Source organism: Pinus tabuliformis, chromosome 5_2 (assembly GCF_031772625.1).
Source record: "Pinus tabuliformis cultivar Carrire ecotype Pingquan chromosome 5_2, CPIR1, whole genome shotgun sequence".
NCBI lineage: Eukaryota > Viridiplantae > Streptophyta > Pinopsida > Pinales > Pinaceae > Pinus > Pinus tabuliformis.
In genome coordinates, this window is record NC_142306.1 from 834,390,948 (window position 1) to 834,407,697 (window position 16,750).

Below are 16,750 nucleotides of genomic sequence, written 5' to 3' on the forward strand. Positions count from 1 at the left end.
AATTTGGCCTATTTCTGCTATGGTGATTTCCTAGGCTCTAAGGAATCTAAAGATTCCTTGCAAGATTCCCTAGAATATCCCCAGAGAATATTCCTTAGAATATTGTCATCGTACTACTTTCGAAACCCATGCCCAAGGGTGCATGGTTCCAATGGTGGCAAGGTTCCACTGCATCTCAACACCTGGCGTGCTCGCTCCCCCTGTCTTGGCAGTGAAATGAGGTTCTTATAACATGTGTTCGACATTGCTTTTGACGACCACTTGGGTGGTCTGTTGATGGCATGCTATAATGGATGGTTAGAGGTCGCAGGTTCAAACCCGCAGGTCTACTGACCCATATGTATTTTGAATATAATCAAAACACGTTGTTGGCATTCTAATCGTCGTGGAAATTTTTTAACCGTCTAATTCGTCGTCCATTGAACAATAATTGTCACTCAAACAAATTTGACTACCCATTTTAAAATAAAAACATTCATTTCTCATCTACCTTCTAGTGCCAATTCCAGCAGTCATTGGGGGTCACCGGTAAAACTAACAAGGCAAAAATTTTGTTGTCGTAGGTGGCCGTATTCCAGTGACCACCACTGGTCGAATTTATCGCCTACTTAACGAACCGCTAGTCAAGTTCCACATGGCATTTTCTTAATGGCTCTCTATACACTGAGGTAATCCACCACTTGTCACATCCGGGTTGGTCTGTACTGCCATGTCACTTCTGATGTCATGCTACCACATGTCACTCTCTAATTGGTCTGTAATGCCACGTCACGCTGTTGACATCATCCTACCACGTGTCATGTTGTGATTGATCTGTATTGTCATGACATCTTGCTAACTTCAACATTCATATGGCTGATGTCAGCATTCGTATTGTTGACATTAGCATGCCAGGTGTCCCTGCCTATAAATTTTTTAGCTATTTTGGAAAAGCTTCAGTGGGAAATAACTTTCACATACTTTGTCTGTTTGAAGCTGCATTCATGCCGTTAGATTCAAAAAGACAAGCTCTTCAATTTGAGATAGGTTTCGCTAAATTCCGATGACTTTGATTATTTTTCCTTTTGGGATCTTCTTGGATTAAGTAGAGGTTGAAGTCATTGAAGTACCTTTATATTATAACTTCTTACTGGGACAAACATGGGTATATGCCATGGCATCAGTGGTTTCAACCTATTTTAGGATGATTTATATCCCTCACCAAGGGGGCATCGTGGCCATCGATCAAATTGCCTTCTTTTCTACTGATTCTTAGGTCACTGGGAGTATTCCACTTGTAGCTGAATCCTTACAACCTTATCAACATGTTGGGATTCACTTAAAGATTCATCCTTGATGGGGACTTTTACAGTCCCTCCCCTTGACATTCCAACTATGGTTTCCCTTATTAATATCATTTCATCTTCTACTATTCAAACTGATCCATGCATAGTAGTTGATAGCTCTAACATTGAATCATTTGGAGATCGTATGCCACTCGCTCCCATCGAGCTAGAATATGAAGCCATTTACTCAACCTATTTGGAAAATCCTGTTATTGATACCTTGGTAAATTGGGTTGATTATTCCCAAGATTCAGGGTTTGACCCTTTCAATGGTACATTTTTGTTAGACGAGAGAATTATGGTGATCATGATGCTAGATGAATCTCCATGGGATGATCATCATCATCGGTCCTCATTACATGAAACTATTGTGAATAATATTGATGATTATTATTCACCCAAAATTACTAAGTCACTTTGAGGTTCTATTTTTGTTCAAGAGGTGAATTCTGAGAATAATTTGGCTAATATTAAGGAGACCGTACCCCTTGATATTTCCATCAAACCTGGAGTTGTTGAAAATGTCTACATTTGTGCATCTTCTTCTCTCGAAGAGATCAAGATTTATAAGGAAATTTTTCAAGAATTCTATGACATTTTCACTTGGACATACGAAGAGATGTTAGGCATAGATCCAAACATTATTGTACATGAGATTAAAACTTATTCATATTCTAAGCATGTTCATCAACATTTACATTCGGTTCACCCGAAGAAAGTTGCTACCATAAAAGCAGAATTTGAAAATATTTTGCGTGTTGGTTTTATCTATCCCATTCCTCTGACTGATTGGGTTCACACATAATTCTCGTTATGAAGAAGCATGGTACACTTAGAGTATGTGTTGAATATAGGGATATAAATAGATCTTGTCTAAAGGACAAATATCTGACCCCTTTCATCGACCAAATCTTTGAAAATTGTGCTAGAACTGAGATCTTTTCATTTATGGATGGATTTTCTGTTTACAATCAAATCAACATTCTATCGTTGGAACAACATAAAACCACCTTCATTTTCCCATGGTGGACATTTTCCTACCTCAAACTTCCTTTTGGTATGAAGAACGTTGGCACAACATTTCAAAGGGTGATGAATTATGCTTTCCATGATATCAATCATTCATTGCATCTCAGAAGCATATTCCTACATTGGCAACATTATAACATACAACTAATTCCACACAAATGTGTGTTTTGTGTCCAATCTGGTCGACTTTTAGGATTTGTAGTTTCCAAGAATGTGATCCGTATTGATCCTATGCAATTTTAGGCAATTGTTGATTTTGTTGCTCCCTCTTGACTTGTTTAGTTAAAATGCCTTCAAGGGAAGTATAAATTTCTACAAAGATTATTTAGTTACAACGTCGTCAAGGGAACTCTAAATTTCTACAGAGGATCGAACTATGCAGAACTTACAAAAGGATTTACTCGACTATTGAAAAAAGGGGTTCCCTTCCATTGGGATCACACTGCCCAAAAATATTTTTATGCTTTGAAATATGTGTTAGTTAGAGCATCTTTGCTCTATCCCCCTTACTATCAATGAGAGTATTTCCTCTATTTAGCTATGGTTATTACCATAATCGTAATGGTTATGGTACAAGAAGATGATATAGGAGACGAACACCCTATCTATTACTTGAGTCGAAACTTGGCGACACTGAGGCCAAGTATTTGCACATCGAAAATATAGCTTTGGGAGTTGCTCAAGTTGTCCAAAGGTTTCACCACTACATACTTCTTCAGAAGACTACGATAGTTTGTGATTGAAACCCCATGAATTACATTTTTCCACGAAAATTACTCAGGGAAAAGTATTCCAAATGCATTTTCATCCTTCAAGAGTTCAATTTGGAACTCATCAAGTCTAAATCGAAGGAATCTATAGTCTTTGTTGAATGTATTTGCGACCTTCCCTTGTCTAAATTAGAATTAACCATTGATGATTCTATTCTAGATGAACTGTTGTTTTTGATTGATTTTTTTGATCCTTGGTATGGATATATTATCATCTATCTCTGAAACTAAACTTTCCAGCTTGATACTACTCGATTTGATCAACATCGAATCTGCTACCAATCTCACCAATACATCATAATTTGTGACACTTTGCACCAATGTGGTATTGATTCGATTTTCGAAGTTTTCTTACTCATGAGGAAGCTGAGAAATCCTTGAACAATTGTCACATTGGAGCATGCGGCAGGCACATGGCTAGTTATGTGACCACCCAAAATATTTTGCGTGTTGATTATTTCAGGTTGACACTGTTTCTTTATTGTACTCTAGAAGTCTAGGAATGTCACACATGCCATATTTATAATAAGAAAGGATGTGCTCTATCTACTCCCATGCATCCAGTTGTTGTTGTTTGCCTGTTTTCCAAATGGGGCATTGCCTTTATGACCTATAACCCTCATTCAACCAAGGTGCATGGCTACATTATTGTTGTTGTATATTATTTTACTAAATGGGTCAAAGCGATGCCTACATATGATAACACTAACAAAACTGTTTCATTATTCCTTTTTAACCATGTCATTTCCAAATTTGGTTTGCCTCAAGCTATTGTTACAAACCATGGTTAGCATTTTCATAATTACATGAAGTCTAAACTTACTGCTAACTTGGGTTTCATCATTATAGCTCAAATCTCTATTACCCACAAGATAATGGGCAAGTAGAAGCCATTATCAAGGTTTTGAAAACGATGCTCCAATGCATGGCAGGGATTCATAATATGAATTGGTTGGCCATTCTTTTTTCTAATCTATGGGCATTCCGAACATCTGTCTGAATAATGGCTAGATTCACACCCTTTTAGTTGGTGTATGGTCTAGAAGCAATTCTCCCAATTGAATGGGAGATTCCATCTTTAAAATTAGCCATCAAGCTTCTTCTCACAACTTCCGTAGAAGGAGAACATTGTTTTCATCTAGCGTGTCTGGATTAGACCCGACGTGATGCTGTAATGGCCAATGAGGCTTACGAAAAACATGTCAAAGCACACTTTGACCAAATTATTAAACCTTGTGCCTTCTCGGAAGGTGACCTAGTCCTTTTATACTATTAGGAAGCTAACAAATTAGGAGCTCAGAAGCTCAAGATGCTATGGTCAGGTCCATATATATTCAAATGTGTACTAGAAAAAGGGGCCTATGAACTAGTTGACTTTGATGGAATCCCTTTGGCATAACCCATAAATGGGTTGTACTAGAAAAAATACTATGCCTAGTTTACCTTTGCATATTCGATGTGTACACACTGTATAAGTATGTTAAGTTTTTTTTAAGTGTGTTTCCTTCTAATTTCCTATGATCTCTGTTAATCTTGAATTACATTTGATTTGTAGATGTTAATGTTCCCTCAACTATATGTTGGTTATGTTGTTGGTGCTAGTCATAGTACTCAAAACCTTTCTTTCGCAGTGCGGGCAATCTATGATCCCGATGACGAGTTAGTGAGTCTACAAGAAATTTGTGTCGATCACTCAACTAATAATATCATTTGAGTATAGCGCAGTGATCAAATTGTTATTTGATGCGATTTCACGTGGTATTCACAATTTAGTTGTCAAAATTGACTCACAACTTATGGTACAACATTTAAATAACATCTATTCACTCAGAAGTCCAACTTTATTATGCATGGTTTTAAGGCTTTGCCTTCTAGAATGATTTTTTGGTTACAATCAATATCATCATATTCCTAGAAGTCTAAACACATTAATTGATGCATTAGCCAATTAAGTTTTAGACAGACATTTGCAAAACATGTAAATAATTTAATCAACATCACACATTGAACAAGAGGATAGAGAAAATGGGAAATATTGATATAACTATATATAGAGTTTGGTTTTACAAAAAATGTCTCTAAGACACATATGGCCATGTGACCTATAATATCAAAATACATGTAGAAAAAAATGGCTCAAAGACCTCCTAGTCGAATAATGCCAATGATGATAATGATAACACACAATCGTGTGGGAAACTTTATACAACATCCCACTGATGCACTTTGGTACTCCAATAGTGTATCGTTGCACTCACATAGGGTTCTCATTGATCTTAGTCTCTGGCACACTGACGGTCAAACCCTTAATATAAAGCTCAAACTTGGCGAGAGTCTCGGCTATGTTGGGCTCGTATATCTCTCCCTTTGTCCTTGCAGCAACTCCAATTTGCACAATTTGTGGTTGTCCCAGTCATTGAAGGTATGACGAGACGACTAGTCGAATGGGTTCAATATCTACTTTTGAAACCAATAGTTAGTCTCTGATGCATTAAAAACATAAAAAAAATATTATAAAATCCAAAAATAAAAAATATTCAAAAAAACATTGCTTTATCTATATCACCCCATTGGTCACCTTCAGGTAAAATGAGAGCTAGGTCTCCTCGGAAATTAACCCCGACATATGGATAGTCTTTTATTATGATAAGTTGTACCCATAACCGTCTAAAGAAAGTAGGAGTAAAGCTAATTGTAGGTGCACCCCCATAACGAGACATGAGATCTACAAATTGCCTCTTCTGTGGAACCTTAGGTCCTGGAAGCTCGCAAGGAATCTGCTGAGGATGGAGAAATGGTATCCTCTCCAAAGTAAAAGAGATTAGAATAGAACCATACCCAAAGTTCTTCAAGCAAACATCATTTGCTCTATTGATATTCTCCTTCAGCTTATCTAATACTCCTTCACTCCAATTGAATACAGTAGGTTCTATGCAGTCCAATGCATATTGCATTTAGGACTTGGTAGCCAAATGCAAAGTGGCATTGCCAGCCAACCGAGCAATAGTGAAGAGAATTATCCTGAGAGGAAGTCAAAAGAAATCTTTGATCTCTATCTTCCCATCCTTTGTTGCCTGAGAAAAAGGCCTAAAATGGGCATCTATGTAGTTCTTCACAGTTTCACCACCTCTTCTCATGTTGTATAGTTAGATAGGAGCTCCTATCTGGGATAAAACTATCAAAAAATAGATATCGTCTACCTCTATTGTGACAGTATGTGCCCTGATCCTGAAAAATTGTCCTTGAATATCCCATGCTCTAACCAAATATTCTAGTAAATCAAGTTGAACTCTAATCCTTGAATCCAAAAAAACTTAAGGAGCCCACAGTTCCTTATGACTTGTATTATTGTTTGGTCATTTGTAGCATCCAAGTCTTGAGACTCATGCTATTAGGTCCCTATACTACTAGTGTAACCCCTTATTGTTATTAGTACAACCCCTTATTATATTGTTGTGCCCATGTAGTCCCCATATTGTTATTATTGTGCCCTTACATTAGTATTGTTATGTCAGCTCTGATTATATCATGACCCCTTAGACTCCTATATATAGAAAGGAGGTCTTGTCATTTGTATCATCCAAGAATTATTCATTTGTGTAATGTAAAGGAGGTTTCCCCCTTGAAGAGACTGATTTATAAGGCGTTTATCTATCTTTTCTATCTTTTTGTGAGCTAGTTTCATAACATTTGGTATCAGAGCTTTGGATTCTAGGGTTTCGCTGCTCCAAACAGGCCATCATGGAATTTTTTCTATAACTTGTTTTATACATAGTTTTAGAAGCTAAAAAAAAAACCCATTTGCGAATAAATTGATATGAAGCTCAGGTTCGAATTTCAGATCTTGTCTTGCTATATTGTTGGAGATATGATTTGAGGAAGTTAGGGTTTTTTCAAGCTCCATAATTTCATCTAAAATAGGTCATCGTGGAAGTTTCGCTATAACTTGTTCGTGATGAAGTTTCAGAAGCTAAAACAAAAACCCATTTGAGAAGAAAGTGGCTTGAACTTCTAATTTGAATTTCAGAGCTTGTATCGCTATATATTCGGATATATGATCTGAGGAAGTTAGGGTTTTTGCAGACTCCCAAATTACATCTTAAAAAGGTGACCTTGCAAAAATCCTCATAACTTTCTCTCTGAGAATCAGATTGAAATTTTGTAAGAATTTGTAGAAAGAGGATGGTCTGTAGTTTTCTATTTATATTTTTCTTATCCTAAGGTAAAAATATTTACACGTGCAACTTCATACGAGTTCTCTATTCTGAAAAGGTATATAATCAAGGTATCTTGGGAGATTGTGCATAACTCTTTCTTAAAGAATCCAATTTCGATCAAATTGGTGGCATTGGAAAGAGAATGCAAAGAGCTACTGCAGGTCGTGATTTTAGAAATGGAAATTCAGAAATTACAGAGTTACATTCGTTTCAAGATCAAGATCCTAAAATCAAGAAAATGAAATATGAGGAAGTTTGATGGCAAGGATACGGTAAATTGGATACTACAAATGGAGCAATATTTTGATCTACATGAGGTGAAACTGTTACAAAAGGTACGTATTGGAACTTCATATTTATAACCTAATCAATTTTTATGGTATAAAGGGTTGTGTTCTCATAAAGCACTTGTCACTTGGTCAATTTTCATGGAAGAAATGATAGCACATTATGAGTATACAAAGAGTAACACCTTCTTTAGCCAATTGATAAATCTCAAACAAGAGGGTTCAATAGCAGAGCACATTGAGGATTTCAAAAAATTGAATATAAGGGTAAATGATATTCCAGAGAAGAAAAGGATTGATGTTTTCATAGGGACTTTAAAGGATAACATTCAACATGAGGTTCGTCTTTGGGAACCTAATTCATTGGAGAAGGCATTCAGGTTGGCAAGAAAAATTGAAAGCGGAATTATAGAAACAAGGAATCCTACCACTCACAACTATAAATATGTAAGTGTTTTTTCTTCTAGCGTTCCACAGCCTACAAGGTTTACATGACAAAAATTGCAAGAAAAAAGAGAAAAAGGGCTTTGTTACATTTGTGATAGCAAATACAGTAAAGGTCATAAGTGTGCTGAGAAGAAAGTATTTTACATAGATTGTGAAGAGGAGGAAGAAAAGGATCAAGAAACATCAAGAGAAGAGGATATACACCAGGAACCAACCCTAGAGAAAGAAGAAATGAATCTGAACATATCTTGTAAAGAATTGGAAAGAATTACCACTCCTCAAAATCTCAAGATAGAAGGACATATCAAGAAGAAAAAGGTTCAAGAAGTGAAAGATCACATCAAGAAAGAAGAAATGAATCTGACCATATCTTGTAATGCATTGGTTGGAATTACCACTCCTCAAACTATCAAGATAGAAGGACATATCAAGAAGAAAAAGGTAATAGTGTTTATTGATTCGGGCAGTACGCATAATTTTATTCATTGTAAGATAGCCAAGGAATTGAATTGCTTCCTATATCCAGCACCAAAGTGTCAAGTGATGGTTGCAAGTGGAGGAACCATAAATTGCTCTGGAAAGTGCCATAATATCAAGTTATCCATGGGAGAATATGTATTGAATAGCCCAATGCTTTCCATTCCAATGGGTGGTGCTGATGTTGTACTAGGAGTCCAATGGCTACAATCCCTGGGTACAATAGCTTTTAATTTTCAAGAACTTTTCATGAAATTTTCTTCAGAAGGAAAGGAAGTTGAATTAAGGGGTATCACAAGGAAACTGGGAAAGATAACTAGCTCTAGTGGACTGACAAAGATTTTAAAGAAAGAAAAATGAGGTGTAATTGCATAATTATGTTCACTAAAGGTTCCCACATCGAAATCATCTATTTCTCCAGATCTCCAAAAAGTCTTGGACAATCATTCCAAAGTATTGGAGACTCCCAAATACCTCCCACCTATTCGTGATCATGATCATTCTATTCATTTCATTCCAGGAAGTGTTCCTCCAAACATCAGTCCTTACAGATATCCCCTATATCCAAAAGAGTGAAATTGAACGTATGGTTGCAAAAATGCTAGAGGCTGGTATAATTCAACACGATCAAAGTTCTTTCTCTATTCCAATAGTACTGATGCACAAGAAGGATGGATCATGGCGCATGTGTTCGGATTATAGGGAGCTCAGCAAGATCACTATTAAAGATAAATTTCCCATTCCTGTCATTGATGAATTATTGGATGAATTTCATGGATCAATTTACTTCACAAAGTTGGATCTTCGTTCAGGATATCATCAAATCAGAATGAACACTGAAGACATTATGTAAACATCATTTAGAACTCATGTGGGTCATTATGAATTTTTGGTCATGACTTTTGGACTTACCAATGCACCTTCTACATTTAAACGTTTGATGAATTCCATTTTCAAATCCTTCCTTAGAAAATTTATGCTAGTATTTTTTGATGATATACTAATCTACAACAAATCTTGGAAGTATCATGTCCAACATGTTGACAGGGTGCTCAAACTATTGGAGGAGAAACAATTATATGCATAAATCTCCAAATGTTTCTTTGGAGTACAAGAGGTGGAATATCTGGGTCATATTGTATCTCATGAAGGTGTTAAGGTAGACCCTAGCAAAATTAAAGCCATTAAGGAATGGAAAATCCCCACATCCATAAAGCACCTGCGAGGATTTCTCGGGCTGACAAGGTATTATCGCAAGTTTGTTAAGAATTATGGGAGAATAGCAGCACCTCTAACAACATTATTGAAGAAGATGCATTTTAATGGACTCCAGAAGCAACAAAGGCCTTCGAACATCTTAAAGAGGCAATGTGCCAAGCACCAGTCTTAGGTACGCCAGACTTCACAAAAACCTTTATTGTGGAATGAGATGCTTCAGAAAATGGAATTGGTGCTATTTTAATGCAAGATGAAAGACCCATTACTTTCGAAAGTCGTCCAATCAAAGGAAAGTATTTAGACAAAGCTATTTATGAGAAGGAAATGTTGGCAATACTACATGCACTTAAGAAATGTTGACCCTACCTAATGGGAGGAAACTTCAAGGTAAAAACAGATCATGATAGTCTTAAATACTTTTTAGAACAAATATTATCCTCTAAGGAGAAACAAAAATGGGTCACAAAGATGTTGGGTTATGACTTTGAAATCATCTACAAAAAGGGAAGCAAAATGTTGTGGCAGATGCACTCTCAAGAAAGGATGAGGATGTGGAAGCATTGTTTTGTGCTATTTCTATTATCCAACCAAATTGGATAAACGAAGCAAGGGATGAATGGAAGAAGGACGAAGAAGTGTGGCCACTCATTCAAAAGTTGCAGAAGATCCCAGTTCAAACAATATTGCCAGAACTTGACGAGGAAGGAAAAATCATATTGGAGCCTGGAGCAGTCACAGAAACAAGAACCTAATAGCTATGAAATCGATCAATTTCAGAGTATCTCATCAAGTGGAAGAACTTACCCGTTGAATATTCCACATGGGAGGACAATAATTTTATACAAAAGCATAAAGAACTACTCAAGCGATGAGGACAACACTTTTTGAAAGACAGGGGCATGTTAGATCCCTATACTACTAGTGTAACCCCTTATTGTTATTAGTACAACCCCCTTATTATATTGTTGTGCCCATATAGTCCCCATATTGTTATTATTGTGCCCCATAGAAGCCCACTATTATTATTATTGCGCCCTTACATTAGTATTGTTATGTCAGCTCTAATTATATTTTGACCCCTTAGACTCCTATATATGGAAAGGAGGTCTTGTCATTTGTATCATCCAAGAATTAATCATTTGTGTAATGTAAAGGAGGTTGCCCCCTCAAAGAGGATGATTTATAAGGCATTCATCTATCTTTTCTATCTTTTTGTGCACTGGTTTCATAACAAATGTTCTCTTTCTCTCCATCTCAAAACATTTTTTTCTCCATTGAATAACTATAAAATCGTGAGAAAAACACTTAGGATAAGTCTTGTGGAAAACTTTGAGAGAAATCTAGTTGAAAATCGTAATGTTTTTTCTCAAACTGTGCCCATCGCACCTGCTCTTTAGTGGATAGAGCGACCCAACACACTTTGCCTTCTCGGCAAGTGCGTTGGTCTGCTCTTCCTAGTGTAGATCAAGAAAACCTAACTCACCTTTTGATACAGAGAGGGTGTGATGGGCCTATGGAAAAAAATTAGACCCTAAAATGCTAAGAACTCTCAAAATTTTGCATCAAATGAAAAAAAGAGACTATGAAAAAGGTGAGAAAGAATAGATCTTCTACATGGAACTGATGGCACTAGAAATGGTCCACCAGATTGGCTACAATCACCTGCTAAAGTTTGAGGGTAAAATGCACTCATAGCTCACTCACAAGAGATAAATTAAAATGGTAAAGAAATGTTTTCACATTTCACTATTTATGGTCAAATTAATTATTATTTTAATATATTTTAATATTTTGACCCAATTTTACCATATGTCATAGATTTTTAAAGGTTTTATGAGAAGGTTAATAGTTAATTTAAGGATGTAATGTATATTTTAAGTTGAATACAAGTCACTTTGATGAACGAGCACACTTTTATTGCTTTTTTGGGCTCTGCAAAATTACGAAAAAGGAATCTCCTAGATTCCTCTTTCATCTCTTTTTAGAATCCCAAAATATGAAAATATTGTCAAGCACTTGTATTTTCGAACTCTTCAAAGTAAATCAAAAGACGTCTACCCAATATAAGTTTAACCCTTTTCCAAAATGGGATAGACTATTTATGAAAAAAGGAATAATTTAGTTGAACATGACTAAAAGGTTTGCCTGAGTATCATTTTCCGCCTTTCAGACTCAATATACTAAGTTTATGAAAATGAACCTTTGGATTTTTATTTTTTGCCTCTTTTTCAAAATATCTAAAGATGAAAAATAAGTTAAGTTACGCCTTCGATGGACTCGTAAAACCATCAAACAATGTTGGACTCGTCAAGCATGACGATATCGAACCACTCCTTCTCAAGGTTCGATAAAAATACTTAGTAGTATTTATCTAAAGGATGAACTTATAGATCAAATATGTTATCCTCCTAAATTTTGTCAAAAATAAAGAGGTACTCACTAGATATGGTTGGGAAATTGTGATCAAGAGCTCAAAATTAGCTCAAAAATCAAAGTTCTCATATCGAAGTGAAACTAGAACATTTGGATAGAGTTCATTTTTTTGAATTTGGTGCAATTTGTTTCACTCAAATCTGACGTCGTATGAGAAAGTTATTATGTTTAGATCGTTTGCTCAAACAGGTAAAAAATTTGCAAGTGGCTGATAGGGATGTTGACTGGGCATCCGTATGGCCTAGGTGGCAAGGGTAATATTCTTGGAATATTCCTAGAATATTATCAGAATATTATCTTTCATTGGCATGCTCTAATTGGTCTATGGTGGTTGATTTGGACCAATAATGGGGTGACACATGGCCCAGTCGGGCACTGCCACGTGTCACCCCCAAGTCGTTCAAATTTTTTATGGCAGGTTTGGACGGAGACCAGGGCTCGACCTTGCGACCTCCCAACTATCAAAAAACAATATTACCATCTCGCCTACCATGTGTGACTTAACATACATGGGTGGCAGCTTAGTTTTGTGTTGAAGTCATCGGAGGCATGGGGGGGAGGGGAACTGCCAACGATTTCCGTGGTGGTTCCCCATGTGAATGCCCACAGGTAAACAATAAAAGTCACTGCCTAAAGCTAACCACCACCGTAACTGCCACGGAGATTGCCACATCACCACCCCATGTGACACCTTATCGTTAAGTTGCCAACGGTTAAGTGACCGTCAGAGGAAAGGAGCCAGTGTCGGGGGCTAGCCCCTGGGCACATGGCCCCACATATAACCCTAAATTTCTGCATTTTAGGCCTTGGCGGAAAAATTGACCATCTGAAAATTCCGCCTAGATTTTGGCTGATTTAGTGGCCCGTTAATGGAAATCTGGGAAAAAATGAAGGTTCAATGCTAGATTTTGTGAAATTTGTGGAGCGAACAGTGGAAGAACAAGGAGAGGCCATAAATTCTCCAGTTTTCGATCAAATTGGATGCAAAAAGAGGCTAGGTAGCCATTTTTGGACATTATTGACTCATTGGAGTAGGTTTCAGGATCAAAGGAGCACTTCTAGATAGGTTTTTTGCATATTTAAGTCTATGAGTGCCATGGTGAACTAGAGAGTTGAATTAGTTTATGGAGGAGTTTGAATATGGATATGATCTTGTAGGGGTTTTCCAGCCTCCATGTGCTTTCTGAGACAACTATTACAACAGTGATGTAGCTCTTATTCCTCTTTTCTCTATGTGTTTTGGAGAAGATACTTGTTTATGTACTTCAATTGGATTGTAGCTATGTTGTTGCTATTTGACTTTGGAGTATGGGGTCGTGGTGCAAGATGCCTTTGTTTGCTGAAAGTTTACATGTTTTACTATAGGTTAGCATGTATATGGAGTGATAAATCTTGCAAAAGTTTGTTTCTTTGAAGGAGAAACTAACCATTCCATTTCTCATCACTTTATGTATTCTTCTTTTCTAAACATTGAGCATAATGAGAAGGGGTCATGCCATTAGAGTTGGTCCAAGGAGATGTAGCCCAAGACGAGTGAACTCCTTTAACAATGGCTGGTGTATTATTTATTGATGCATGCTTCCATTTAGTGTTTTGGTTTCATGTTTAAAGTTTTTCATGAAATTAACATAAGAAAACACACATAAAAACTCATGTTTTTACTTGCTGCTTTGGAGTACGAACCTCAAGCACATGTTTGTATTTTGATGAGGATCTTAGTATAGAAAACTAATATTTCACATTCAGATCAAGTTGGTATCAAAGCATAGGTTTGATTTGTGCAAGGAGGAATTGAATGTTGTTTGCAAGTGAATGTGTTTTGAAGCTCAAGTGAGGAGAAGGTTTTGGATAGGAGAGAAAGATTGTTACAATATCTACCACCAATTCTATCTCAAGTTGAAGTAGAAGCTTCAACAAAGCATGTACCAAGGAGGACAGCCTGTAAGAATGTCAGAGGATGTGAAGGATTTTAGAAAGGATTTCTTAGACATGGCATAAATGGTGAAATTCCTCTATGAAGAGAGGAATACCAAATTCCAAGGTGAAAGCTCTAAACCTCCAAGAGGAGAATGTTCTCTAAGGGAAGAAGGTAAAGAGATTGGTGTAAACCACCATATTCTCCACAATCTTCATGTTTTTCTACAACTCTTATGCAAGATGCTAGTGTAGAAAGTCCCTTAGAGAAGGAAGATGGACATGTTTGTACCTTTTGTCCACAGATGTGGAGGATGAGGTTCTATCAACACCCAAATTCAAGGAGCTGAAAGAAGAGAGCCAAAGAGTCCAAGAGGACACATCCAAAATCAAAAGAGTGTTTGAAAACATATTTGTATCTCAATCAAAAGATGAGGGAAATCGTAAGAATTTACATGCTTCTTCTTTACATGAAAGTGTTGATGTAAATTCATTTGCAACCTTTGAAAAACATAGTAAAGCATTGGATCCAAGCTCTTAACCAAGATGGGTTGTAAGGGAGGGGCCTTGGAGTGAACCATCAAGGCATTAAAAATCCAATTAAGGCAAAGAAGAGGCTTAAATATGAAGGATTAGGCTATGTTGCAAAAGAAGAATGGTCTTCTAGCGATAGCTCATGGGTTTAGTGTTCCTTTTTCCATAAGAGAGGACTTGAAGAGGCAAGATGTTGGTATTTTCATCCAGAATTGGTACCCACTTGGTTCCTCAAGTATAAGGAGGACTTGAAATGAAAAACATCTCCAAAGAGAGATGAACAAGTTGAAGAAGAAACGAAGCTAAGTTATTCTTTCCATGCAAGTTCCTCACGCAAGAAGCATAAGCCAAAGGACAACAAAAAGAGGTATAATCGTCATGTTAATTCAAATGCTTTTCATAATGGAAAACAACATGCTGATTTGAATAACATGTTGAGAAATGTGTTTCCATGCACCTTTTTCCTTTCATCTAACCATTGTGTAGATAAGTGCTATAAAAGGAAAGCAATCATCAAGAAGATGTTTATGTCTAATGGAATTGAGACCGAAAAGAGAAAATCTCATCCAAGGTTAAAGACATGTGAGCCAAGAGAAGCTCAAAAGAAATTTTGCACTCATTGCAATATCAATGGGCATTGGACCGAGAAGTGTTGGAAATTGTTTCCACAACTTTATCGTGGAAAGGGAAAGCAAATTATGCAAGCACCAGAAGAGGAAGCGACAAAAGAAAAAGTGGTGCAAGATGCAACCATCCTTGAAGCAGCTCTAGAAGAAGAAAAAGTTCAAATAGAGGGTTCATTTACCTAGTTGGTTAAGAAATGGGTAGGCTATTTGTCCAGCTGAAGTTTGTAAATCTTTATTTTGCACTAGTTTCATATCCCCATAGTTGGGAAATTTGTAAAAGTGATGTTTATAAATAAATCACTTATATGAAACAATGTTTTCTTTGGACATTGTTATGATAGTTTGGCTTGTTGATAGTCAATTTGAATGGAAAATTTGGGAGTCAAGTTTATTCCATCTTGTAAAATGAATTTCTATTTGTAGTTTAAGAAAGCATTTTAAAACTGTTGTATGAGTAGTTGCAACACATTTAGTATATTACAAATGTGTTAGGCACTCAAGTTATACAAGTATTCACTATGTGAAACTTGTTTGGTCCATTCGTCAATTTTTTTTTTGGGATCTTATCCTTGATAAGGATTTTGTAGAAGATCGCCATGGGAATTCTACTTGTGAAGGATGTTTCTGTGGTTGGCCATAATGACATGGACAATCCAAGAAGAGCATTGAACTTGAATTCTTTGGTCAGGTTATATTTTAAGTTCAGCTTGAGAAAGAACCAATAAAAGTACAAGTCCAGGCACTACAATCATTGATTGGATCGATTTTGGAAAAGTGAAGGAATTGTATTGGTGAGCACCAGTATTGCAACAATAATGCTGCAACTCCTGGGGCTTCCTACTTTACTTTTATTAAGCCGGTAGTTCGTAACAAACTTGGAAGCGACGATGCTGTATGCACAAGTACTAGCTCTTACTGTAGGTTGTCACTTGGTCAGCTGGCACAAGATCACTAGGAGCTTAAGCCAACTTCTATGAATTCTCAGAAGAAGCTTTTAACTGTGATGAAAGAAAGCTAACTCTACAAGGACTATTCTACTTGCAGAAAGAGAAAGAAGACTAGAATGTAAAAGCAAACCCTAGCAAACCCTAATTTACCCACTAACCCTACTTTTGCAGGAAAAGAGATGAAAACTGATGAAATGAGTGCCATTGACTACTGAAAAGGTAAATTGCATTTATTCAAGCTACTTCTGAAAAGAAATGAGAAGAAAACATATTTTTGTGCTTTTGAGTGTTTTTATGTGAAATTATTATGCTTGTGATTTATCTGGTTGTGATTGTGCAGAGGTTTGGTGGCGAAGGAAGATGGAGTTGGATTTTGCATAGGTGGAGGAAGGTGTGGAGAGGTCCTAAGAAGCCCCTAGCACTATTCTGAAGACTTCCGTTGCAATCGGATTTCGAAAAACCACTTACAGGGAATTCTATTAGAGGATGCAAGGGATCTATAGGAGAATCTACAGAAGGAGGCCGA